Raw genomic sequence first — 25736 nt, 5'->3', positions numbered from 1 at the left:
TTGCTTCTACTCTTCTTGTTCTGCTTCTTGTTCCTGGTTGGTACCTGCCATTTCTCCTGGGGAGACCTTTTTAATGTAATTCTATTCTCCTCCTCTCCATCTGTACTGTTACCTATTAAGCCAAGGCTCCTCTCTCCTCTGCTGTAGCCTTTCAATCTGTTTTCCTGCCTGCATTCATGCTCCCCATCTCCATTCTCCTCTCCATCGGCCCCCAAGATGACTAAGGAAGTAAGTAATTCAGCAACCATTTTCAGTCCAATCACTCTCTTTTCAGAGCTGAGGCTAAAAGAGTGAAGTCATCACTGTTTCTGCTCTCACAGAGCTTATTTTCTAGAGCCGAAGACCAACAAAGCCATGTACCCAGACAGATAATGAACATGTGTATAAACTGTATTAGATCACAAAGGAAACCCACAAGGATTTGAGATGGAGGATAACATGGTGTAGACAAGCAAGGCTCTCCTTGATGATGGCATTTAGTCTGGGATGAAAAAGGATGGAAGGAACACGAATGGAAATAGTTCTGTCGGGGAAATGAATTCAAGGCAGAACAGAGAGTTTGTGCAAAGACCCTGAGGTGTGCAAGAGCTTGGTGAGATCAAAGAACCAAAACCTAGAAGAGAACGATTAATGCACAGAGCCATCAAAGGAGAGTGATTTGACATAAGAGCAGAGAAATGGGTGGGGATCACATCACCCAGGGCCTTGAAGGCTGCAGCAGGAGTGCGTTTTACCCCAAGTTCAGTGGGAAACTTCTGAGGAATTCTAAGCACAGGTACAGTTTTATTCAATTTACATTTCCTTTCTCCTCTTGCCTTGTGGGGCATGGGTCAAAGGAGCAGGAAAGATAAAAGGTGTTAGCAAGACGTGGGCAGGTTTGCAATAACTTTTGGAGATAAAATCAATAGGATCTCCTCTTGGCTTAGACATAAAGAACAGGAGGAGACTCAGGATGGCTGGTTTGAACAACTGGATGGAGGGGGTCATCTCTTGAGATGAAGGAGATTTTCACTCTTTTGTTTTCCTCTTCCACCATTAAGGATTCCTGGGATTAGGCTGGGCCCACCTAAACCATCCAGATCATCTCCCCATATCCTTTAGCCTGAAACTCAACCTGTGAAGTTCCTTTTGCACAAGTCCTAGAGATTAGGATGTGGACATCTTTGGAGGGTGGCATTATTCTGCCGACTCCAGAAGTTGAGTAAAATGAGAAAAAGTATCCACAGAAATGGTTGGTGACCTTGACAGAGCTTTCTTGGGGCGTGATGGCAGAAGAGAGCCAGATCATGGTGGGTGGAGCGATGAAGGAGGTGCAGGGGAGTAGAAATAACAGAGTATGGACAGCTCTTTAGAGAACTGGAATTATGAGTGGAGGGGACGTGGAACGGAGGGAAACATTTTTGTAGGGCAGATACAAGAGCATACCTACCTGTTCGCTGATAGGAGTAAACCAGGCATGAGTAGCATGATGGGGATCCTGGGGCATATTGTCAGGGACACAACATCTGAAGTACTGGAATCCTTCCTAGCGTGGATCTAGAGCCCAGTGGAGGAGCTGGCCTTCCATGGGAGGGACATGCCTACCTTGGTACGGAAAGGAGAAGGGGAAGCTCGGTGGCGCTGGGACGAGAGATGAATGAGGTCCCATCTCCCACCTTCCATTTCCCCAGTGAAGTATGAAGCAAGGTTCTCGTCGAAAACAGAACTGTGACCATGCCGGTTGGGTGCTTCAGACCCTCCACTGGCTCTCCCCACTCACCTCTGTCTTCATTTCCCCGCACTTTGTTTCGGATTTTACACTGTAGCCTCACCCATTCTTTAGAACCCTCTGGACACACCACACCTCTCTGCTTTTGACTTCTTGTTTGCTCACTTCTTTACTGGAATGCCTTGCCTCTTCCCACTTTACCTTACCCCCTGCCCTTCCCACCGCCCCTGGTCCGGGAAGCCGCCTCGAGACACACCCTCCCCCAGGTTGGTTAGCAGTTCAGCCCCTCTCAGAGCTCCCGGCGTAACACGGCTGTTACTCCTGATACAATTATTTGTTGTACGTCTGTGATCCGTACTAAAATATGAGTTCATGGAGGGCAGAGGCATGTCTCTTTCATCTTTGTATCTGAAGCACCTGGTGCAAGTGCCTACATGGATAAAAAGCTCAATAACGAGTGCCTGGGTGGCTCAGTTGGTTGTGTCGTCTGACTTCAGCTTGGGTCATGATCCCAGCAGCGTTCTGGGATCGAGTCCCACGTTGGGCTCCCTGCTCACTGGGGGAGTCTGCTCCCTCTCTCTCTCTCTGCCTCTCCTTCTGCTTTTGCTCTCTCTCTCTCTCAAATAAATAAATAAATAGCTCAAATATTTGAGCTTAAATAGCTTAAATGTTCATGCAACTTAGTCTCATAGCAGGTAAATTGAGCAAATGTATATCGAACAATATCAGAGTACAATGGAAAAATCAATCTATTTAGTGTATATGGTCCGCTGTTCTACGTCTCATTGGCCTGTTCGGACTACTTTGCCTTCCCTGCACCGCCCAGTCCCAGCAGGCCATGCCTTCCGAGGACCAGCTTCCTCCCTGCATCATCCTGTTGGCTCTGAAGTTCTCCAGAGAGAGATTATGGCCTCGGCCACCTTGGTGTCACCATGACCTGGCGCAGCGCAAAGCCTGTAGAAAGCGTACAGATGTGTGCATGATTTTGTCAGATTTTAAAAGGATGGCTTTCTTCAGAGGCTGTCGGATCTGGCAGAGCTTCCTCTCTAGAGCGTGTCCTTCTGTTCTTCAGACAGCCTTTCGAGAAAAGTATTCTGAGGCAACCGTGATTTTAAGCTCCTTATCCATGCTGGAGGCCGGTGGTGTTCTAAGTGGATTGATTTCAAGTTCTGCGGAACCAGGTGACTGAGCATATCATTCGTCATCTTGTCCTTTGCGAAGAGCCAAACATGTTTTGCACGTGTGTCTGAGGCTTGCTGACCACACAGTCGGTCACATCCCAATCACGAGTAAACACTCGTCTTTGCAACCAGTATCTGTAGCTCTTTGAATGCAGTATTTTGCAGCTGAGGAAAGAGTTACAAAAATAAGATTAATGTCTGCAGAAGATAGTCACAGTGAAATGCCAAGGGATGGAAACAATGTTAAAAAAATCACACACACACACACACACACACACACACACACACACGACATGGTCTTAATTTTATGGGAAAATACTAAATCTATATAAATATATACTTACAGATGTTTCTGTGTACAGAAATGACCCCTCTATTAACAAGGGTGTAGTCTGGGTGGTGGAATTTGGGCGACTTCAATTTTCTTCCTCATACCTTTCCTATTTTCTAATTTTTCTAGTAAATATTTTCTGCTTTTGAACTTAGAAAATCTATGGTAGTTATTTTAATGAGTAATTTATTATTAGTTAAGCATTGCGGGTAAGGAATCTTTTACAATTTCTTTTCTTTCTTTTTTTTTTTTTTTTTTGGCCCATGATGAACAGAGCAAGAAACCAGGAAATCCAGATTTGAATTTTTTTTAATTTAAAGTCATGTGAACTAGAAATGAAGGTTAATGAACATACAGGCTTATTGATCCAGGAGAGTGTTTGGAGATGACTTAAAGTGTAAAAATATCCTCAGGGCTCCAGAGATTTGCAGTGAGGACTGATCAGATCTGTTTGATTCCCCAACCTCAGGCAGATGTTTGAGTCTCTGTTAGGAGAGCCTCCCGTCTGCCCTGGTATGTGTGATTGCAACAAAATTTTCTGAAGGCAACTTCATTCCCAAGACCAAAATAGTCCAGTGAGTCACTGGGATATATCCTGAATCAAATATGGAAAAACCAACACCTGCAAATGATCCTAATGCCCTAGCTCAGAGCGAAGGTCCGTGAAGTTTGGTTTCTGGGCCACCAAGATGGTTATTTTGAAGATGGAGTAGCGTTAGAATGGAGAGAGGTGGATGGCTCCTCAGGGGCCAGGAGAACACGGTGTGGTGTCTGATGGTTTACATTTTTAATTTTTAAAAGATTTTATTTATTCATTTGAGAAAGAGAGTGTGCACAAGCTGGGGGGAGGGGCAGAGGGAGAGGGAGAAGCAGACTCCTCGCTGAGCAGGGAGCCCGATGAGGGGCTCGATCCAAGGACCCTGAGATCATGACCTGAGCTGAAGGCAGCCACTTAACCAACTGAGTTACCCAGGCACCCCTATGCTATTTTATTTTAATTTTATTTTTATTCTGTGTGATGCTGAGCATGGTGTAAGGCTCATGCAGGGGGGACAGAGGGGAGGGCAGAGCAGAGCCTTACAAAGGACCGGCTGGCTGAGTGGGCTTTGTCTGCTACTCCCCTCGTCACACCTCTTGCCTTGCTTTATTCATTAATGGTGTCCTCTTTCATTCTCCCAAGTGTCCCGTTTGGGATGACCATTTTGTAGGGTCACCCTGTCACCAAGGCTGCTGAGTCCAATCTGGATTCCGTGACTTCGTCTCTGCACAGCAGTTGTCTGCCTGGCAAAAATTTAAAAGCCACACCCAAGGGCACAGGCTTTTTAATGCTCAGTCCCCCTCCCTGTCCTGCAGGGGCTGCAGGAGATTCCTTTGTGTTCCGCCTTTTCCGACCAGTGCAACTGTTGAAAGAATCCTGCAGGATTACAGCTCTGGATGGGGGAGCCCTTTCTATGACCACAGCTGTCCCAGATGGTGGTCATACTTCTTGGACTCCGAACGCTGCCCTTGGGGCCAGTGGGATAAAATCCTCAGAACAGGCTGACACTGACCAACTGCCTTGACATTTGCTCTTTGGCTTTTCCTAAACCACAGGATTTTTTTCTTTTCATGGCAGCTTGCACTTCTGCTCCCTTTATTTCTTCGGAGATGCCCGCTTGGTCCCCGTTTTCTTTAGAAGAATGAGAGTTTAAAGACAGCATGTCTAATTCGAAGAAGATTTAGTGCCCCTTAATTGTCCTGGAAGCCTAAAGTCGGTCTCTAGGAACAGGCTTAAGGAGGACTCAAATTGAGACAAGCATTTGTATTTTGACAAAGGCTGTGCAGTTTTCTGATTTCTGCCCTAGGAGCAGGAATGTGATAAATGAGATTGGAGAAACCCTGGCATTTTCTGAATTAGGGTTTAATTTGCTAGAGATCTCTTGTGCTCTGTATATTTAAGGTGAAGGACTGTGCCAGTTTAAAATGAAGTGGTTTTAAACTTTTCTTGTGTGCTTGAACCCTCTGAGAAATGATGATGATGGAGAATCCTCTCTCTGGGGAACTGTGCATGTGCACACACGAAGACATTTTGTGTATAATTTCAGAGGATTTATGTCGTCCAATCTACTGTATGGATTATAGGTTAATGTAGTGGATACATTGTAGCTGGTTTCCTCCTGGATATCCACATTCCACAGCTTCCTTCCTTCTGCCAACCAGAAACTCTATATTCTTTAGGTATCTCACCCTCTTCCATGTGACCGTGCCTTTGAGGGGAGACGCTGAGCCCAGTCCCAGGAGGTGGTAGGGAGGGTGATTGGTCTAAGCCAGCTATGGTGGTCCCATGCCTTTGCCAGAGATCTGTTCTGGCACAAGTGTGAGACTTTGCTGGCAAATACAGCAGGAGTGTAATTCTGCTGGGGAAACCTTGGGTCAAAATTTGATCATTCTCTTTCTTTTAAAAGATTTTACTTATTTATTTGTCAGAGAGAGAGAGAGAGAGAGAGAGAGCATAAGCAGGGGGAGCGGCAGGCAGAAGGAGAAGCAGACTCCCTGCTGAGCAGGGAGCCCGATGTGGGCACGACCCCAGGACCCCGAGATCATGACCTGAGCTGAAGGCAGTCACTTAACCAACTGAGCCTCCCAGACGCCCCCAAATTTGATCACTCTTAATGAAAAACATGCAGTAGTAGGGAGAGAGCTATCTTCACGCTCTTTCAGATGAGTTATCGGACTGAGCCAATGAGAAAAGGCGAAAAGAACCCGGTGGGGGGCGCCTGGGTGGCTCAGTGGGTTAAGCCGCTGCCTTCGGCTCAGGTCATGATCCCGGAGTCCTGGGATCGAGTCCCGCATCGGGCTCGCTGCTCAGCAGGAACCCTGCTTCCCTTCCTCTCTCTCTGCCTGCCTCTCTGCCTACTTGTGATCTCTCTCTGTCAAATAAATAAATAAAATCTTAAAAAAAAAAAAAAAAAAAAAAAGAACCCGGTGGGGCTGGGTTGGAATTGGCCCTGTTGGTATGAAGTCATGATTTCCAAAATACACATCGGGGCGTGCACATGTATGTTGTGTGCAGATGTGCACATGTGTGCATTTTTAATGTCCGGGAGTATGTGTGTACATACATGCCTCAGTTTTCCACCTCTGGCTGGCAGAAGGGCCAAGAAGAAATGATGCTTGAGCAACAACGAACATGCCTAGTACTCAGATCTCAGCACCATTGCCTGCTCTGAAAGGAAGAAAGCCTCCTTACAGAAATTCGAGGGGTGGGGCACGGGCCAAGGTGCTACAGGAAGCGCTGGTGGTTGTGTTTGCACCCTAATTAAGCTACGGCCCAAGCCTCCAACAGGCCATGTCACAGTTCAGTTAAGCTGGCTGCTTTTGAACAGTGAGGTTTGGGATCAAACTAGCGGGTTCCTCGGTCATACACTCATCGTTGCCCCTCCTTTAACATAAATCAGTCCCTCGGTCTGTAACAGCATCGCGAGGGAAACCATGCTGGTACGTTAGGCCTTCTTATGTCCTTGCATAGTGTGCTTGCAGAGAAGGAAACCCGAATTTGGAGTTGGTAGGCATGAATGCCAGGAAACATGAGTTGTTATCTCCTCCTCTCCTCCAGGGTGGAAGCGGGCTGTTAGAACTGACCGTTCACCAAAGGGCTGGCGGATAGCCTTGCGGGCACTCTAGGGATTGGCCTCTAGCTCCGTTGTTGCTTGGTTGGACATTTAGCAGTAGGAAGGGCTTGGGCCTTGGTAAGAGGAAGCCAGTACTGCTGGGCCCATGCACAGCCTCCATCCGTGCCACCTGAGCCACACCTTTCCTGGGTGCATGGTGTCCTGGGTGCATGCTGAGGGCCGTGGAGTAACTGAGAAGAGGAAGCTTCCTGAATGCACAGGTGAGACATGCACTCTTCTAAGATTGCCTCAGGCACCACTGGGTCCCAGAGGGGCAGGGTGGCTTACTCTGCCACTGAGCCTTCTTCTGCTTTGGCTTACATTTCTGCTATGGGCTCTGAATGCCGAGCTCAAGATAGGGCCTGTGTTCAAGAGACTTGTTTGTCAGTGCGATCTCAGTAAGTGAGATGGGCAAGGTAGATGAGACAGGGAGAGAGGGAAAGCCGGTGTGACGGTCACTGCTCGGAGCAACTCATGTTTAATCTCAGCGGATCTTCTAAGAGCTTCATGAAATGTATCTCAGAACTGTGTGCCCGTGGGATGAAAGGGCTTATCCATCAGCTCCTGTCCGTCATTGTGCACTGATCACCGGTGGCCCCATATGCTCTGACCCCAGGTTCTGGGTGTCAGCAGGTCCAGCAGCTTCCATCAGCTGGAGCGCTCTTGGAGTAGGAATCCAGAGATGGGAGAGGAGATCTGGTGCAGTCCGAGATGGGGCGCTCTTTTAAGGCTGCCTAGAACCTGTATCGGGAAGCAGATCACGGGAGGGAGTGGGAGGTGGGGCAGCGAGAGCTGGGAGTGGGGTACGAGAATTGTCCCCCGTTGTACTCCAAATGGTTGAGGGAGGACAGTTCAGGATTTGAGCACAGCACACCTTGCTCCACTCTTAACCAAGCTGGGATACTGACATGATTGGGATACTGACATTATTTACCTGACCGTTGGGAAGTTCAGCTTCTCATCTGCACTAGAGGAACGATGACTCGTTTTGCATTTGGAAGGGTTAGTGGAGGATGGTATCTGCTGAATTCCTTGCTTTGGGCCTGCAATAAATGTTAGTGACTCACCCACCTGACCATCCAGAGCAGTACAGACACGGATTACTTTCGAGTCTTGTGGGTAGAGGGCAAGGGAAGGAGATGGGAGGTGAAGGATGAGTATCTAGGAAGAAGTTATTGAACCAGAAGTGCAGGCGGAAGAGCTGTTAAGAGACAGAGGACTGTGTGTGTGCACCGCGCAGGGGAAAGGAGAAGCACGGCCAGAGACAGAGTCAAGACCAAGGTTAGGTGTGTTCAAGGAAAGAGAAAGAAATTCTGTTTGGCTCTCTCTCTTTTTTAAAGATCTTATTTATTTATTTGCCAGAGAGAGAGAGAGAGAGAGATTGAGAGAGCAAGCAGGAGGGGCAGAGGGAGAGGGAGAAGCAGGCTCCCTGCTGAGCAAGGAGCCTGGTGGTGTGACTCCATCCCAGGACCCTGGGATCAAGTTAACCTGAAGGCAGTTGCTTTCACCCAGGCACCCCTGTTCAGCTGTCTCTTAGTTACTTCTTAGAGGTGGAAGTAGTAGATGCTACAGCTAGGGGAGGCTCTTTGGATGCCAACTTGAGTAATTTGAATTATACTTGGCTGGTAGTTAGGAAGGAGGCCTAGACAAACTTCCTTATTGGGAATTGGGGAAGCCTGGGTGGCTCAGTTGGTCAAAGCATCTGCCTTTGGTTCAGGTCAGGATCTCAGGGTCCTGGGATCGAGTCCCGAGTCAGGTTCCTTGCTCAGCTGGGAGCCTGCTTCTCCCTCTGTGTGCCGTTCCCCCTGCTTGGGTATGCACTCTGAAAGATTGGGAATTAACTGCAGGGGTCACCTGACTTTCTCCTGTTCCTACCACCCAGGCTCATTTGGGCTACGTAGGAAGGAACCATTGCCCTGTCCATCCCGCAGCCTGTGGGAATATTACAGTGCAGCTTAATCATTCCAGAAGAGACATACTGGAGGACGGAGATGGACTGGAGTGGGAGTGGGGGTTGGGGGTGGCTCTGATTACTGTCTTACGTTCAGTAAAGCTCAGCGCTGAAGCATCGTAGGTACTGAGTAAATATTTGGGGAGAGGATGACTGACTGACTGACTGAATGAATGAATGAATGAAAGTGCTATATGTTCATCTCCTCAGTTCCCTTTTTTGGTGGCATCATTAGCCTCTGTGGCCCCTTAGGTTAGACATTCGCCCCTGTTATGTGAGCACCAGCCAGGAGGCACCCGTCGGCCTGCTACCCAGGTTCCACCAAGAGGAGTTTTCTTCTTTCTTCTTCTTCTTCTTCCTTTTAAAGATTTTTTATTTACTTATTTGAGACAGAGAGGGAGAGAGAGGGAGAGAGAGGGAGAGCACGCATGAGCAGTTGGCGGGGAGGGGCAGAGGGAGAGTGAAGCAGACTCCCCGCTGAGCAGGGAGCCAGATGCCAGACTGGATCCCAGGACCCCTGAGATCATGACCTGACCCGAAGGCAGACCTTTAACCAACTGAGCCCCCCAGGCGCCCCAGAGGGTTTTTTTTTTAAGCTCTGAGTATCGAGACTCTGGGAAGGGTTCTGAGCTGAGATACACGTCGAATGCATGTGCCTCCCTTTTTCTTCCAAGATCAGGGCAGGCTCTGTTTTAGCTTGTGCTTGTTAAACCGTTTAATTCACTGACGAATAACGTGGTCATGTAAATACTCGGAGGGAAGCCTGGTGTTGTCAGGGATGCCAGCCTCCTCGGGGATATCTAGAACAGGTTGCATTCCATTTGGGAAGAGAGCTAATCCCATAGCCATTTTATATGTAAAGAAAGGGCTGAGCCCTGGTTAATGGCCTACTTTCTCCAGGCAGTCTGAAATACAAGAGAATTTCAGTGCAACCATGGAATTTGAACAGTTTCTTGGAGCTTTATGTAACAGGTTTTGACTTACCGTGGTCATATTTGGGGAGCTAAGCCTGGGGAATTTGGCTTTTACTTTCTATAATATCCCTTTGGCTGCACACACGCTTGGCTCTTTGTTCTTCTCCCAACACAGGAGGATTTGGGGAGTTAACCTGATATTCCTAGGTTGAATGTTTTCTTACTTGTTTATAAAATTTAACAAACAGAAAAGAGTTTTTAAAAGCCAGTCCGGCCATTCTCGAGGCTTATATTGTTGAAGGCAAAGACCTCTCAAAACTTAGTGTCATTTCCCAGGATTTTGCGTTTCTCATCTCTGCTCCCTCATGCTCTTTCACTTTCGTCCCCAGCACGTGAAACACCTTGCCAGCTCGTCCTGCTGCCTGCCCCCTCTGCACCCCTCCTCTTTGTCACGGGACATTCCGTTCTTCCCACCAGCCCCAACCTGTTTGCAACTTGGCACACAGGGAGAGCAGGACTCATTGCACAGCCTTACCCCCTGGGACAGTCCTAGTTTCAGCTTTGCAGAGAGCAAAACTTTTGGCCCTGCAGCTCTTGGATCTTGAGACAATTGGGAGAAGTAGTAACGGCTTTAACTTCAGAGAACAGAGTCTTTGGCACAGAAGGAGGACAGGACATGTTGTATGATGCCACCTAAGAAGCGTCAAGAATAGGAAAACGTACAAGGACAGAGTTTAGGCTGGCAATTCCCTAAGACCAGAGGGAGGTATGATATTGGAGGAAAAGAAACTGGGATGGCTAATGGGTATGATGTTTCTTTTGTGGATGACGAAAATGTTATGAAATTGGTGATGGTGACGTTTGCACAACCCTGTGAGTATGCTCAAAACCATTGATTTGGGGGCGCCTGGGTGGCTGAGTGGGTTAAGCCTCTCCCTTTGGCTCAGGTCATGATCTCAGGGTCCTGGGATTGAACCCTGCGTTGGGCTCTCTGCTCAGTGGGGAGCCACACCCCCCCACCCTCCTCTCTGCATAGTTGTGATCTCTGTCTGTCAAATAAATAAATAAAAAATAAAGAGAAATACCCATTGATTTGTACAATCTGAGTAGATGAATTGTGGGTGAATTCTATCTCAATAAAGCTGTTGTAATGAAATCTGGAGAGCAAAGGTGGTGTCGTGGATCAGATTTTTTAGACCTTGAGCTTTGCAACTCTGGAGATGAGGCAGTCAGGCTCTTTGGTAGCAAAGTCCCTGAATTTTCTGGAAGAAGGAAAGGCATCCCATCCTCACACGTGTGACTTCTGAGATTCATGGGTAGTTCTTGAGCTGAGAACCACTTTTCACTCGTGTGTTTCCACGTTCTATGATGAGCAGGTCTGGAATGGAGGAGGTTCCTAGAGGAGAGAAGGAAGTTTTAGATCACACCTACTTTAGCTCGACATCGCTGAGTTGCCTTTTGGAATTTTCCCGTATGTTTCTCATTAGCTACTTCCTCAGGAGCTTACATACTGCAGGAGCGTGTGGTAAAGTTTCATTTGAAACTACAGGAACTCCTTTGCTGACCTATTCTGGCTGTTCCTAATGTTTCTTGGCTCTGTGCTTCCGAGGACCCCATGGGAAATCTTGGCAGAACACCCTGTTTTACGTCAATACGGAGTGCCTCTCTCAACTTCCCTTTGCATTGAATTTTCTCTTGTTGTCACTTTTTATGCCCTTCTTCCTTCTGTTCCTAAAGAGAGACCCTCCGCTCCTTTCTCTGGGTCCAGGCTTCTCCACTGTGCCATCGATCCCACACTGTCCACTGGGAATTCTGGCCCTTCGTGTCTGTGTATTTCCCTGGCCTCTTTGTCCCTTTCCTCATTGGCTTCTTTTCTCAGCTAGACAGCTGCTCAAATTTCCCATCCTATTTAGAAAGCAGTAACAAATGCACAAAAACCCCAAACTCCTCAGATCCTTATTTCTTCCTCAATATACTATGTGGTTTTTTTTCCCCTCCCCACAGTTAACTTTTTTTTTTTTCAAAGTCTGTGTATTTTCCCATTTTCATTGATGTGTTCTTCTGATGAAGAGATTAAGATTACAAAGTTGGGAGTCCTGTGCCAGCATGAAGTCTAGGGCATCTCCTACCTAGAGCAGTTAGGGATGGGAGAGAGAGATGAGGTTTTAGTGAGGTGGGAAGTCGATTTGCCAATGGTTTTCCCAGGCATTGAGCTAGAGACCCAACAATCCCAGTGGGCTCTAATTCTGGTTACATGGCCAGATGCAGTGAGAATGTGCTTTGGTGTAAGGCCTCGTTAGTTGGTTGGTTTATTTGTTAGGTACTGGAGGAACGGGCAGTTTCCTGGAGAACAAGTATGGTCCTTACCTTAGTCAACAAACCATGAGTTCTTCTTCTTTTTCTTCTTTTTTTTTATTTTATTTATTCATTTGAGAGACAGCACAAACAGGGGGAGAAGCAGAGGGAAAGGGAGAAGCAGGTTCCCCACTGAGATGGGAGCCCTATGTGGGACATGGGGCTTGATCCCAGGACCAGAAATCATGACCTGAGCCAAAGGCAGACACTTAACCATCTAAGCCACCCAGGCACTCCAGGAGTCCTTCCTTCACAGAAAATGTCCCCAAGCTATATTCATTGGGATATATTCAGTTTTGTGCATTTATTTTATTTTGAGTAAAGGCTTCTAGCCTAGAGTCAGATTTAAGGGTCTCAGTGACCTTGAGGTTTTAGTCCAGAGCAGGACTAGCAGATCTTCTCGTAAAATGGGGGAAACATACAGCTGAGATTACCATCAGGATGAGCCCATCGAGGAATCCAGTAATGGTCCCCACTCCCCATTTCTTTGTATTGAGAAGGGAGTGTCACCCCACAGGCCAAGTGTCACCAAGACAGCATTTTGCAAACAGAAGCCATAGTGACCGGTTTCAAATAGTCACTTGACCATTACCCTCCTGCTGGAGTAATGTATGTCAGGTAGGAGATAGGCTTATCAATTTTATCAGAAGCCCTTAGGGAATCCGTGCGAGTTTACAAACATACCACAGAGCTATCACCCAATAGAAAACTTGGTGACATCAAGGACGAAATGGGTGGCGTGCTCCTCCAAATACCATTTAATGAGAAAAATCAGCTAGTTTTATTGATGGAATGTCTTCCATGTTAGAATCAGGGGAACCAAAGTCCAGAAAGGTTTGGTGAAATGTTTTGGACAAAGTTCATGGCAATATATATATAGATTTTCAGTTGACTCTTGATCTCCTGATAGACCTCAGGTCCTGTCACAGTAGTTCCCGGTGAACAGCTTTATAACCTGTGTTTGTTATCTCAAGACCTCCGGGCATAGGGGTAGACAGGCTGCACGGAGAATTTGACCCAGAACTTTTACTTCAGGAGCCCAGATTTTGTGCATAGTCTGGACGCAGTTCAGCAATAATCCTTCTACAAGCTAATAGAACTAGACCTGTGATGAGAAGTAATTGTGATCAAAGGACTGAATACTGTTATATTATATGGGAAAGCTGGCTTCTGAGGTCTGTAAAGCTTCATGTATTTCTCCATGTATCTAGAGGCAGTAATATTTATCCCATGCAGTGGTACTGATCAGTACATTAAGAGTTTATGTGCAGGGGCACCTGGGTGGCTCAGTGGGTTAAAGCCTCTGCCTTCGCCTCGGTTCATGATCCCAGAGTCCTGGGATTGAGCCCCACATTGGGCTCTCTGCTCAGCTGGGAGCCTGCTTCCCCCTCTCTCTCTGCCTGCCTCTCTGCCTACTTGTGATCTCTGTCTGTCAGATAAATAAAATCTTTACCAGAAAAAAAAAAAAAAAGTTTATGTGCAAAGCTGAGACCCGTGCCTCGCGCATAGGAACTTCTCAGTAAGGATTCGTTGCTTTTATTATTCTCACAAGCAGCTACTTGTTAATAAGGAAGCACCTGCCCAAACCAGCAGCGTAGCCTGACCTGGCAATTTTTAGCATCCTCGTATCCAACATGCTTTTATCCACTGGCACTGTCTGTCGTGCTTAGCTCATGTTATTGCAATAAGGTCAATGCTGATACTCCCATTTTAACGTTGGGGCTCGGATGAATACCTTCTCAAGGTTTTACTGCCCGTGAGCACTACGCTTAGTTCCTTCCCGCTCGGCCTCCTCCTCCCAGGGTCATGGGGAGGGGTCTTCCAACTGGGCCTTCTATAACTTGGTTGGACCAGCGCGCCCCCCAGTCCTTCTGACTGCACTCCAATAATCAAGGCTTGTGAGAATTGCCATCAGCAATAGTCAACTGAAGTCAGTCCAGTAAGAATCTCTGACTTAGTTTTTTTTTTTTTTTTAAAGATTCTATTTATTTATTTGACAGAGAGAAATCACAAGTAGGCAGAGAGGCAGGCAGAGAGAGAGGAGGAAGCAGGCTCCCTGCTGAGCAGAAAGCCTGATGCGGGGCTCGAACCCAGGACTCCGGGATCATGACCTGAGCCGAAGGCAGCGGCTCAACCCACTGAGCCACCCAGGCGCCCCCTCTGACTTAGTTTTGTAAAATCAGTGCCTCTAAGGATCATTTTAAGTCGTCTCCTCAGAGTGTTTTGGTGAGCCATTAAAGCCAGCTTAAGGACACCCAGAGGCAATGGTGTGAATGAGACATCCCAGGGCGTATTTATTTATTTATTTTCCTTTTTAAAGATTTTATTTACTTATTTGAGAGACAGAGAGAGACAGAGGGAGGGTGCAAACACAAGCAGGGGGGAAGGGACAGAGGGAGAGGGAGAAGCAGACTCCCCTGCTGACACAGGGCTCGATCTCAGGACCCTGGGATCATGACCTGAGCTGAAGGCAGACACTCTACCGACTGAGCTACCCAGGGCCTTCCCACCCCCTCCTCCATTTGACTCACATTTCTGATCACATAGGTAGGTGGAACATTCCCCCTGTGCAGTAAAGAATTTTTACTTTTTTTGCGGGGGAGGTGCTGAGTCTTGCAGATTAACTGATGTACATGTTTCAAGGTGACTGTCTGGAAAGATTTCTGGACTTACTACCCAAGACTAGAGAACTCCACTGCTTTTGACAGCCTGACTCATAGCACTGCCCGAAGCAATACTTGTTAATTGTGGTGACAGAGGTTTATCCAGGAGTAAAAAAATGGAGTCTTCGTCTTTCTGTGGGACTGTGGAATTTTCCCTTCAGGGCCCCACAGGATCTGAAATCATTAGGTTTGCTGTATAAGTAGATTAGCATAAAAAATTCTGATTTGAAATTAAGTTGTTGGCTTTCGTAGATTAGTATTCTATTCTCAGAAAAATCACATTTAAACGTTGTGGTTTTCTCGAAGCTATTGGTCTTTTGGAAGCTATGGGACCCTTAGGAACCTCTCACCTGGAGTGTCACCAGTGGGAGATGCGCTAAAGCCACAAGAGGACGGGGCAGACCAAAAGGCAGAGCCCATCACGGTCTTTGGCCAGGCTGTGGCTTGCAAAACACGACCCCCAGGACCCCCCGGCCTCCCTGGAAAGAAGGTGACGAGATCTTGCAGAAACAAGCCTGGTGCAGAGGATTCTACTGAGCTCTTTCAGGCTGGAGGGTTGGAGTGTCAAGGTGAAGGATCCTGCCATAGGTTTTTGATACTGCTTTGGCCATGGTTTCTTGTTTCTTGTTGGCAGGGGGGGCATAAGGGATTCCAGAATGTGCCACAGGCCGGGGGAAAGAGCTGCATTTCTTAGTTTTCCTCTGAGATGTCATTGAGTTAGAAAGAATTGGAAGGAGGTCAGATCGACTCCTTCTTTGTTCCAGTAAAGGGCACCCACTGAGGAGGAGGATGGCTCCATCTCCCCATACCCGTTTCTTCTAGTTTGCAATTAACGTCTCAGTGTTGCTTGTGTTGACCCCTTCTATCGTCAGGTTAAGACCTTCTAGGTGTTTCTATCACCAGTGGCGTTGTAGGGTCACAAGATGCTTTGGAGATAGTGGCAAGTTGTAGGGCGTTGTAGGGTCACAAGATGCTTTGGAGATAGTTGAGAAGGAAACAAAGGGGTAAGAGAAAGGGAAAAGTGAGACATATATTTGGTAGAGAGCAGCGTGGGTGTGGTAGGAGAGACATTGGATACGTTTTGAGAGATAAATTGGTAAAATTCAGTATCCATTTTTTTCTTTAAAAAAAATTAATTTATTTGAGAGAGAGAGAGAGAGCAAGTGTGCGCGGGGGGTGGTGCAGAGGGAGAGGAGAAAGAATCTTAAGCAGACTCCATGCTCAGCACACAGCCTGATGTGGGGCTCAGTCCCCGGACCCTGAGATCAGGACTTGAGCTGAAACTAAGAGTCCAACGCCCAATTGACTGAGCCACTCAGGCGCCCCTCAGTGTCCATTTCTAATAATTCACTGTATTAGTTTCTTGTAGTTGCTGTAACAAATTAGTGCAAACTTGGTTGCTGAGAACAGTAGAAATTTATTCTGTCACACTTGGAAGGCCAAAAGTATGAAATCAAGGTGTGGGTGGGCCAGGCCCCCTTCCAGAGACTCTGGGGGGAGAATCCTTTCCTTGCCTCATGTAGCTGCTGGGAGCTGACATGTTCCTCAGCACCTCTCAGCCTGTGGCTCCTTTCTCCCAGGCTTGGCCTCCATCTTCTCTGGGTGAGTCTAACCTCCCCTTCCATCTTTGTTGTAAGGGCACTTCTGATGGCATGTAGGGCCCAGCTGGTTAATCCAGGATAATCTCCTTATCACAAGATCCTTAATTTAATCACATCTGCAAAATTGTTACCATGGTAATGGTGCACAGGTGCCAAGGATTAGGATATGGGTACATCTCGGGAACCATTATTAGCCTACTTCACTCACCAAAATGTGCGTAGTCATATACTTCTTCAACCAAACTGAATCTAAGCTCAGCGTCATTCTTTTACGGAGTAAGCCTAGAAAGTTTTCTTTTTCTTGTTTTATAAACTTTTTAAAATTTTATTTTAAGAACGTTCCATGCCCAGTGTGGGGCTTGAACTTATAACCCTGAGATCAAGAGTCACATGCTCCATTGAATGAGCAAGACAGAGGCCCCTGAAAGAGTTTTCTTAAAGTCAGAATCAAGTGAAGATGTCTGCAGTGACTGTCATATTTAATTATTTTTTGATATGGAAAGCCAATGAACTTATAGAAGAGGTATATGTATTAAATAGGTGTATGGGGCACCTGGCTGGCCCAGCTGGTTAGATGTCTGACTCTTGATTTTGGCTCAGGTCCTGAGGTCAAGGTCCTGGGATTGAGTCCCACGTCCGTTTCTGTGCTGGGTGTGGATCCTGCTTGGAATTCCTTCTCTCTCCCTTCCTCTGGCCCTCCCTACCCTTGTCTTAAAAACATGGTGTATAAAATTGGTGGAGGAACAAATGGGCAGATTAACAGGTGGTATGGGGACAGCTATCTAGCCATTTGGAGAAGAGGAAACAATTTTCCTGCTTTATAAAAATGCCGAGGCCATAAAGGAATGTAGAATTTTTAATTTGTATTATCCAAAAGGGAAATAACCCCAGATGTGTGTGTGTGTGTGTGTGTGTGTGTGTGTGTGTGTATGTGTGTGCATGGTGCAACACAAACTACCAAAGGGTAATGTCTTCTCTTCAATTAAAATAATAACAATAATATAAAATGAGCTGATATTTTGAACAGGCAGTTCATAGAAAAATACAGGTATCAGTAGACATGTAAAAATACTCAGCTTTATTAAATATTTTAAAAATGTAATAAACAACAAAGTACTCTTGTTTACTTATCAAATTGACAAAGATGAAAAATTTTGTTGAATACCAAGTGTTGTTGAGGGATTATTTACTTATTTCTTCCTTTTTCCATCCGGAGTTTAAGAGAGTTCACGAGGATGTGTATAATGCAGCAATTTAACATGAATACAAAGTAAATGAGACCACCTGTGAAGGAGTCTTGCCAAGCAAAAAAGTCCAGTTTGAATCTGGTCAAGCTCTAATGTACAGAGGAGTGTGTGTATCAGTAGGGGATCTGATTGGCAACATCCAGTAGGAAACTTTATAGAACAAATAACCAGATTTCTTCAACAAAACAATTTCATGCACAGGAAGGGGTAGACAGAAAGAAATGGAGAGAGAGCTAACAGATAAAGAGAGTCAAGAAACTTTATCAAGCCATCATAAAACATAGACCTAATTTTGAACCTGATCAAACACATTGTAACCTAAAAATATTTGAGATATTTATGAGACCATTAGAGTTTTGAACACTGAGTAGATAGGAAGAAATTACTTATTCGTTGGCATGTAATTATGCTGTTATGTGTGTGCGTGGGGGGTTTGTTTGTTTGTTTGTTTGTTTTTTAATAATCAGTTTCTGGGACTGAGTGGCTCAGTTGGTAGGTGTCTGACTCTTGGTTTCAGCTCCGGTCATGATCTCAGGGTCGTGGGACCGAGTCCCACGTCAGGCTCTGCAGGCAGCACGGAGTCTGCTTAAGATTCTCTCTCCCTCTCTGCTCTTCCCTTCCCCCCACTCATGCTTGCTCTCTCCCTCCTTCTCTCTCTCTCAAATAAATAAAGAGAATCTTTTTCTAAAAAAAACAGCCAATTTCTTTTGGGGATATTTGATAATATTTATGGATGAAATGATTTGATGTTGGGAGATGGGCTGGCTATAGATGAAACAAAATTGGCCATGAGTTGATATTTGGTGAAGCTAAGGATTGGGTTCATGTGGATTGATCATGACTGTCTTGTTTACTTTCACATGTATGTAAGATGTTCCACAATAAAATGTTATTAAAGACACAAACAAAAAATACCTACTGAGACATGAATACAAACATGAGTCCCAGTTTGGCTGTAAGCTTTTTAGCCATCAACCCAAGGAAGGAAGCACGAAGAAAAACATTCACATCATCCATAGGCAAAGGTTGATCATTTATATAGGAGAAGCCAACTCTTCTAATTATTATTATTATTTTTTAAAGATTTTATTTATTTATTTGACAGACAGAGATCACAAGCAGGCAGAGAGGCAGGCAGAGAGAGGGGGAAGCAGGCTCCCCACTGACCAGAGAGCCTGATGTGGGGCTCGATCCCAAGACCCTGAGATCATGACCTGAGCTGAAGGCAGAGGCTTTAACCCACTGAGCCACCCAGGTGCCCCTCAACTCTTCTAATCATTGATGACACACGTTTTTTTCCTAAGAGTTTTTATTAAAAAAGGGCATTATGTAAGCTAATAAAACACATTCTTACAGAGGTGAATTTCTGAGGCCTCTTTTTAAGGTGTACCTTACCTCACGGGTTAATGGCATCATGGCAGATCATAGCTCAACAGGAGAAATGGGATGAAATTGGGAGAGAGGCAGGGTAGATTCTAGCCTGGTAACCCTTAGCAGGGTTTTACAGACAAAGAACTCTCCTCTGTATTTCTTCGCATTTCTTAGTCTTCATGCAGCTTGGTTGGGTCAGAGTTACTCCTCTGTAGTTTTCCTTGGCTAGAAGGGAGGTGATCACAGTGCTATTAAAAGTGTAACCTTGGACCAGGGGGGAAAAATAATTCACTTCTCCTGAGAAAAAAAATTCAACCCTCTTACTCACTATCCCTCCGTTTTAAGTATTAAAGGAGAGTTTTGTGTAATTCAGTAGCTATTTAAGAAAATCTTTATATTTTGGGAAATTTCAAACAGATTCAAAGGTACATGGTACAATGAGCCACCATGTATCCATCGCTCAGTTTTGACAGTTACCAACTCATGGCTAATCTAATTTCCTCTATATCTCCACCGCCCCCCGCCCAAATCCCCTCCACCATATTCTTTTGAGCAAACCCGCCAATCCCATTATTTCATTTGGAGACATTTCAGTATTTATCTCTAAAATAGGAGTGCTAATTTTAAATCTTAACCAAAACTTGGTCCACCATTTTGAAAAGTCCAAACACATTGCTAAATTTCTTAGCAACCTGTTGCCATATTTTAAAGGGGTATTTTATTTAACACCCATGTGAGTACATTTCCTTTCAATAAAGACTCATGAATGAAGCAGCACAGAAATGAGGAAGACGAGTGCGGACACTGGGGATTCCCCACCTAACTACTGCCTGCCTCCCACCTTCACTCTGGGCCCAGATCACAAGTCAAGGGCATTGGCCTTGATTTGCTTATACGTTCTTTCAAGAACACATAGTTAGCATCAGATTGTTAACGTGGAAAAAACAGAGTTCAGGTCGACCTGGTCTTAAAAAAAAAAAAGAGAGAGGGAGAGCATCAACCTCATTGTAAGGAGGGTCTCGGAGTGCTTTCATTCTTTGAAGACAGAACCATTTCCGGGTGAGTTGATGGTGCTGCTCTGAACAGGTGGGCTGATTCCTTTTCGACACATCTAGCAATTCTTTGTATCTTTCACTGATTCTTCCTTCGTGTCTCATTCTGTCAGAATGTTCTTGCCTTCACTGCCTTCCATTCTCCTGCTCCTTTTTGTTTCGGGTCTCTCATTCAACTCTCTACTTCTATTTGTCACCAGATCTGCCTATTTCCTCCCTGCACCTCTGTTTTACGCTCCACTCATCTGCCTGAAATCTGTCACAAGCCCCCCCCCCCCATACACATGTTGTATTTAACACGTCTGTTTTAGAACTCCTTATCTGCCTTCTCCCCATCGTCCTCCCCAATGGGCCTGACTCTCCTCTTTCACTTAATATTATGGAAGTCTGGAAAAGCCAAATTGCAACTGTAACTGTGACTGCCATGACTGTTACTGCTACTATTACCACTTGTCTTCTGATCGTCTGCACCTCTAATCCAGTAAGTTACCAAAGCCTAGAGGTTTTGTCTCCATAAAGTGTAAGCGTTGTATTCATCAGTCAGATGGCTGTGGTCACTGCCTCGTACTTCTTGGGTGTAGCGCTTGTCCTGTCCATGGGTGGGACATGGGGGATGGCCTTGAAGAGCTTGTAGTCAGGTGCAAGGCATGAGTGAGCAGATGGGTTCAGTCAGTCCATTTAGGAAGGGGGCCATTAAAGATATGTCCAGACTACTGCGACCACGCAGATGAGGAGCCTTTATTCTGTGTGTTTTTGACAGAGAGAGAGATCACAAGTAGGCAGAGAGGCAGGCAGACGGGGAGGGGGAAGCAGGCTCCCCACTGAGCAGAGAGCCCAATGTGGGGCTTGATCTCAGGACCCTGAGATCATGACCTGAGCTGAAGGCAGAAGCTTAACCCACTGAGCCACCCAGGTGCCCCGTTATTCTGTGTTTTTATGGGAGGCTCCCTGGAGGAGAACATGCTTGAACTTAGTGTTAAAGTTGACCAGACAGGGGATGACAACATTCCAGGGAAAACATGAGCAACACCTGGAAGCTTAAAACGCAAAAGGTATGTGTATGTGTGTGTGTGTGTGTGTGTGTGTGTATCACACTTTCAAAATATTCTGCAGATATTAGATTCATCTTGTTACATTTATTTTTATTTTTATTTTTTTGAAATGTGGATGACATGACATGATCTCCTCAATGGAACAACACAGAGGACTCCTCTTCTTAAATCTGAAATTCGAAGATTATTAGTTTTGGTCATTCTGTCTTTGATTCTATGCTTTTAGCTTCTCTGTACTACCATCCTTTATTTTGTCTAAAGTAGACAAGTCACACGTTCTTTGAGTATAGACAAGGCCTTCTCATCACCCCTGGGAGCTCATCCGTTGCATTTCCATGTTCTGGTTGTCAAAATCTTACCCATTATTCTTTAAAAATTTATAATGGAAACATTTAAATATGGAAAAAGAAGACCTATGAGTCCAGTCAATCCTTGTGTACCCTTAAATTCTACCAGTGATCAAAGGACCACCTAAAATACCACTTCCCCTGTGAGATCTTTTTTTTTCTTTTTTTTTTTTTTACATTTTGCTCTCCTGCTTTGAGCCTCCTGTGTATTTATGATATGGTATTTATAGTGTCTTATCACATCTACTCTGATAATATAGGAACTGGTTTTTCTTATCCCCTGACCCTTTCAAAGAAGAATTTGTAGCTTCATGATCTTTTTTGCTCCTTGCAGTGTCTTCTTGGGTGAATTATTAACAGTTTTGGCTCAAAGATAGAGATAGCCTAGTGAGGAACTTCATTTGGAATTTCTTCTTAGCCACAAAGATCTGATTGGGGGTGTGTGGGGGGGTTAGTACCAGGAACTGGGCGGGAAGTGACCGTGTCATCATCTAGAAAGAAGCGGTGAAAAAGGAGACATGTTGCTTTACCTGCACACAGATATTTCTGGGAGCTTTATTCATAGTTGCTAAAACTTGGAAGCAACAAAATGCCTGTCAGTAGATGAACAGATTAATGAACTATGGTGCACTCAGACAATGGAATATTATTCAATGCTAAGAAGAAATGTGCCATTAAGCTGTGAAAAGACATGAAAGAACCTTAAAGGAATATCACGGAGTGACATTCTGGAGAAGGCAAAACTATGGAGATGGTAGAAAGATATCAGTGGTTGCTAGGGGTTGGGGGGCGGTGAATAGGCAAAGCACAGAGGAGTTTTAGGACAGTGAGGCTATAATGATATCCAGACATGTCTGTATATGTCAGTGTATGTCATATATCTCAGTATACATTTGTCTGAACCCATAAAATGTACAACAGCAGGAATGAAACCCAATGTAAACTATGGGCTTTGGGGTGAAAATGATGCATCAGTAAATTCATCAGTTGTAACAAATGCACCACTCTGGCGGGGGGTGTCGATTATGGGGAGGCTATGGATGTGTGAGGGTCTAGGGTCTAGGGAAAATCTCTGTACCTTCCCTTCAATTTTGCTGTGAACTGAAAACTGCTCTCAAAAAAGAAGTCCTTGATAAAGAAAGACATGGATTCGGAAGCCTCACTGCTAGAGATCCCGAGTTTGGGGAGCTGAAATCATTCCCATGGTCAGTGGGAAGCAAGAGAAGATGGTTCCAAGTCTATGAGATGTTTGAAAAATGTAATTAACATAAACAACATAAGAGAGGAAGAACAGAGAGGAGGACATTTGAAGATATAAGCGGCCCGTACAGGGAACATTCTATTTAGCTCATATTAAAAAAAAAAAATAGAAGAATAAACATGGAATGGAGAAAAGAAACTGTACCTATTGGACACCTGTTATATGAGAGACTCTGCTAGATGTCTTCACACATGTTATGGCAGCTGATCCTTTCAGTGATTTGAGTCTCTCATCTCCCATTAGCGGGTTGTGGAAACAGTTTAAGAAACATTTTTCAGGCTCACTGTGTTAATAAGGGGCATAACTCAGATTTAAAATGAGGTCTATTGGTGTTCAGTTTGTGCTATTTTTACTCCTATCTCTTTCTTTCCTAACCCCCTCCCTTCCTTTCTTCTTTCTTTCTTTCTTTTTCTTGAAGGGCTCAATACTAATGTTCAAAACAGTTGGGAGAAGAACAAATATTCGGTCAGCAACCATTTAGGATGTGCAGGCACTGAGCAGAATCGATGCCGTGATGAACATGTATTGGGAAGATAGGTGCTAAACAAGTCATCAGTGCAGAAATAACCACAGAAAGGCAACCGTAAAGGAATGTGGGATTACGAGACATGGTATGAGGAATGTACATGGAGGATAGTTGTGGAGATCCACTTGAGACAGATTGGACATTTTAAAAAATGCTTTAAGTGGTTAGTTTTTTTAAAATTTATTAAATTCTAGAATTTTAGTTCCAGTATAGCTGATGTACAGTGTTAACATTGTTTCAAGTGTATAATGCCGTGTTTCGATAATTTTATACATTACCCAGTACTCATCACGAGTGCCCTCCTTCATCCCCACCACTGATTTCTCCCACCTTCCTTGTGGTAACCGTCAGTTTGTTCTTTTAGTGAAGGGCCTATTTCTTGGTTTGTACCTCTCTCTCTTTTCCCCCTTTATTTTTTTTCTTAAATTCCACAAATGAGGGAAACCTGTGACTTATTTCACTTCCCATTATACTCTCTAGCGCCAGCCACGTCGTTACAAATGGCAAGATTTCATTCTTTCATATGGGTGAATTGTATTCCATTATGTGGGTATATACGCCACGTCTTCTTTATCCATTGGTGTATATACGCCACATCTTCTTTATCCATTGATCCATTCATGGACAATTGGGCTGCTTCCATAACTTGGCTATTGTAAATAAGGCTGCGATAAACATAGGGGTGCGTATATCCTTTCAAATTGATGTTTCTGTAGTCTTTAGGTAAATACCCAATAGTGCAATTACTGGATTGTAGGCTAGTTCTATTTTTAGGTTCTTGAGGAACATTCATACTGTCTTTCCAGAGGCGAAAGCCTCCCCATCAACAGAGATGGAGTGGACATTTTAAACTAAAATGTCAGAGGTTCCGTAAAGTGCACTGAGTTCACATTCTGCGTGAGATGCTGAAATGTGAAAGCTGGAGGTGTGGACTGTGACCTACGAGGAATGTTCAGGAAGGTCTGGGAGGGTTCTGCGGGGCGTGGGATAGAAGAGCTGGGTATGGAAGTCTGGGTTCCTGTCTGCAAGAGGGCTAGAGCTTTCTAAGCAGAGGCAACACAAAACTTAAAAGGCAAGGTCCTAGGAAATACCTCTCCCTCTTTGAAATCCAAATGACTGCACGTTTTAACCTGAGCTTGTCAGCTTTCTTTCTCCAAATTTTATGTGATTGTGCAGAACGTTGGCACGCTGGCTGGAGTCTCAGTGGTGGGTGAGATCCAGTGGTTGGAGGGAACAGGAACATCTGAGTCCTTGCGTGGCCAAACCAGCTTCCTTCCTGCACTTCCTCCCCCCGGCCCCTCCCTGTTCGTTGCTTTGCATCTGATCATCATAATTTAATAACATTTAATAACACTCCCCTACCCATTGCAGTGCCGGCCGCCCCTGGGACTTGAGCCTAGATGCGAGTATGAAGGAGAGGGCAGCCAAGGCCTCCAGGTTGCCAGGGACTTGGCTGGAAATCCCGTTTACATTGGGAAAGAGATTTTGAAAATAAATTTGGCACCGGAAGCCATGCCAGCCTTTTGTAAAGCTGTGGCAATAATCATAAACCCTCATCATCACCCCCTCCTCCCCCCACCTCTGGGCCAAGCTGACCAATAGGTAGGCATCCGCCTATCCTCATGATGCCACCTTCTGTGGACCCCGGGGGATCCTCTTGCTGTTTGGGTTGGCTCCGGAGCACCATCTTCTGTTTTATGTAATAAGATACATGAGAGAAGCTCTTTGTGCCCAGGCTGTCCACGTGGGTACTGAGCAAGAGGTCTCGAGGACCCCATCATTTTCAGTATGGTTGAAGCTAGCGAACATTTCCACGGCCTGGGAAATGTTGATTAACTCTTGGCAAGGTTTTTGTTTTCCGGTGCCATTTTTGCTCCCGGCCAGGATTATCATGACCCGGCTTTGGTTTTAAGATGAAGTTTGCAAATATATGTGCATGGTGAGGCTCCGTTTTCAGAGAGAACAAGCCAGGGTGTGGCACGGGGCTGATGTCATGTAGCTCTGCAAGGGCTGGCTCAAGCCAACGAGGCTTGCCCTGTGCGGAGAGCACCAACCGGGGGCCACGCTTGTTGAGGTCTGTAGGAGCACACGGGTGTTCTATCCTTCCGAGAAGGTTGTTGCTAGCAAGGGACCCAGCCCGGAGCCTGCTTTCTGATTTATTTTTTGTATTTGCTTTAGACTATCAGGGGAAAGGGCCATTCACATACTTGAGCATGGTGCTGTATTATTTACATCACTTCCCCTGATACTTTGTTTGTTTTTACAGAGAGAGAGAGAGAGAGAGAGATCACAACTAGGCAGAGCAGTAGGTGGGGTGGGGGGTGGAGAGGCAGGCTCCCTGCTGAGCAGAGAGCCCGATATGGGGCTCTATCCCAGGACCCTGAGATCATGACCTGAGCCAAAGGCACAGGTTTAACCCACTGAGCCACCCAGGTGCCCCTTGTTTTTGTTTTTAACGTGGTGTTAAATGTTGGCAGCCTTGTTGGGGGAACAGATTGCTTCGAAATCAACACAGCTGGAAACTGA

The 25736-nt window shown here is 45.5% G+C and overlaps 1 protein-coding gene across 5 annotated transcripts in view; it reads left to right on the top strand.

The window, feature by feature from the left end:
* MAP2K6 (mitogen-activated protein kinase kinase 6) overlaps positions 1-25736 on the top strand; it is a 118579-nt gene that overhangs the window by 46737 nt on the left and 46106 nt on the right. Inside the window, exon 1 of one of the 5 annotated variants that reach the window (XM_047707142.1) lies at positions 20008-20031. The exons of the other annotated variants lie outside the window; for them this stretch is intronic. The gene's annotated coding sequence lies outside the window, so the exon portion shown is untranslated. Of the gene's footprint in view, positions 1-20007; positions 20032-25736 lie in introns of those variants that run through there. 5 annotated transcript variants of the gene reach the window in all.

This window comes from Lutra lutra, chromosome 16 (assembly GCF_902655055.1).
Source record: "Lutra lutra chromosome 16, mLutLut1.2, whole genome shotgun sequence".
NCBI classification, from domain to species: domain Eukaryota; kingdom Metazoa; phylum Chordata; class Mammalia; order Carnivora; family Mustelidae; genus Lutra; species Lutra lutra.
The sequence above is the reverse complement of the archived record's forward strand: the minus strand, read 5'-3'. Positions and strand labels throughout refer to the sequence as shown.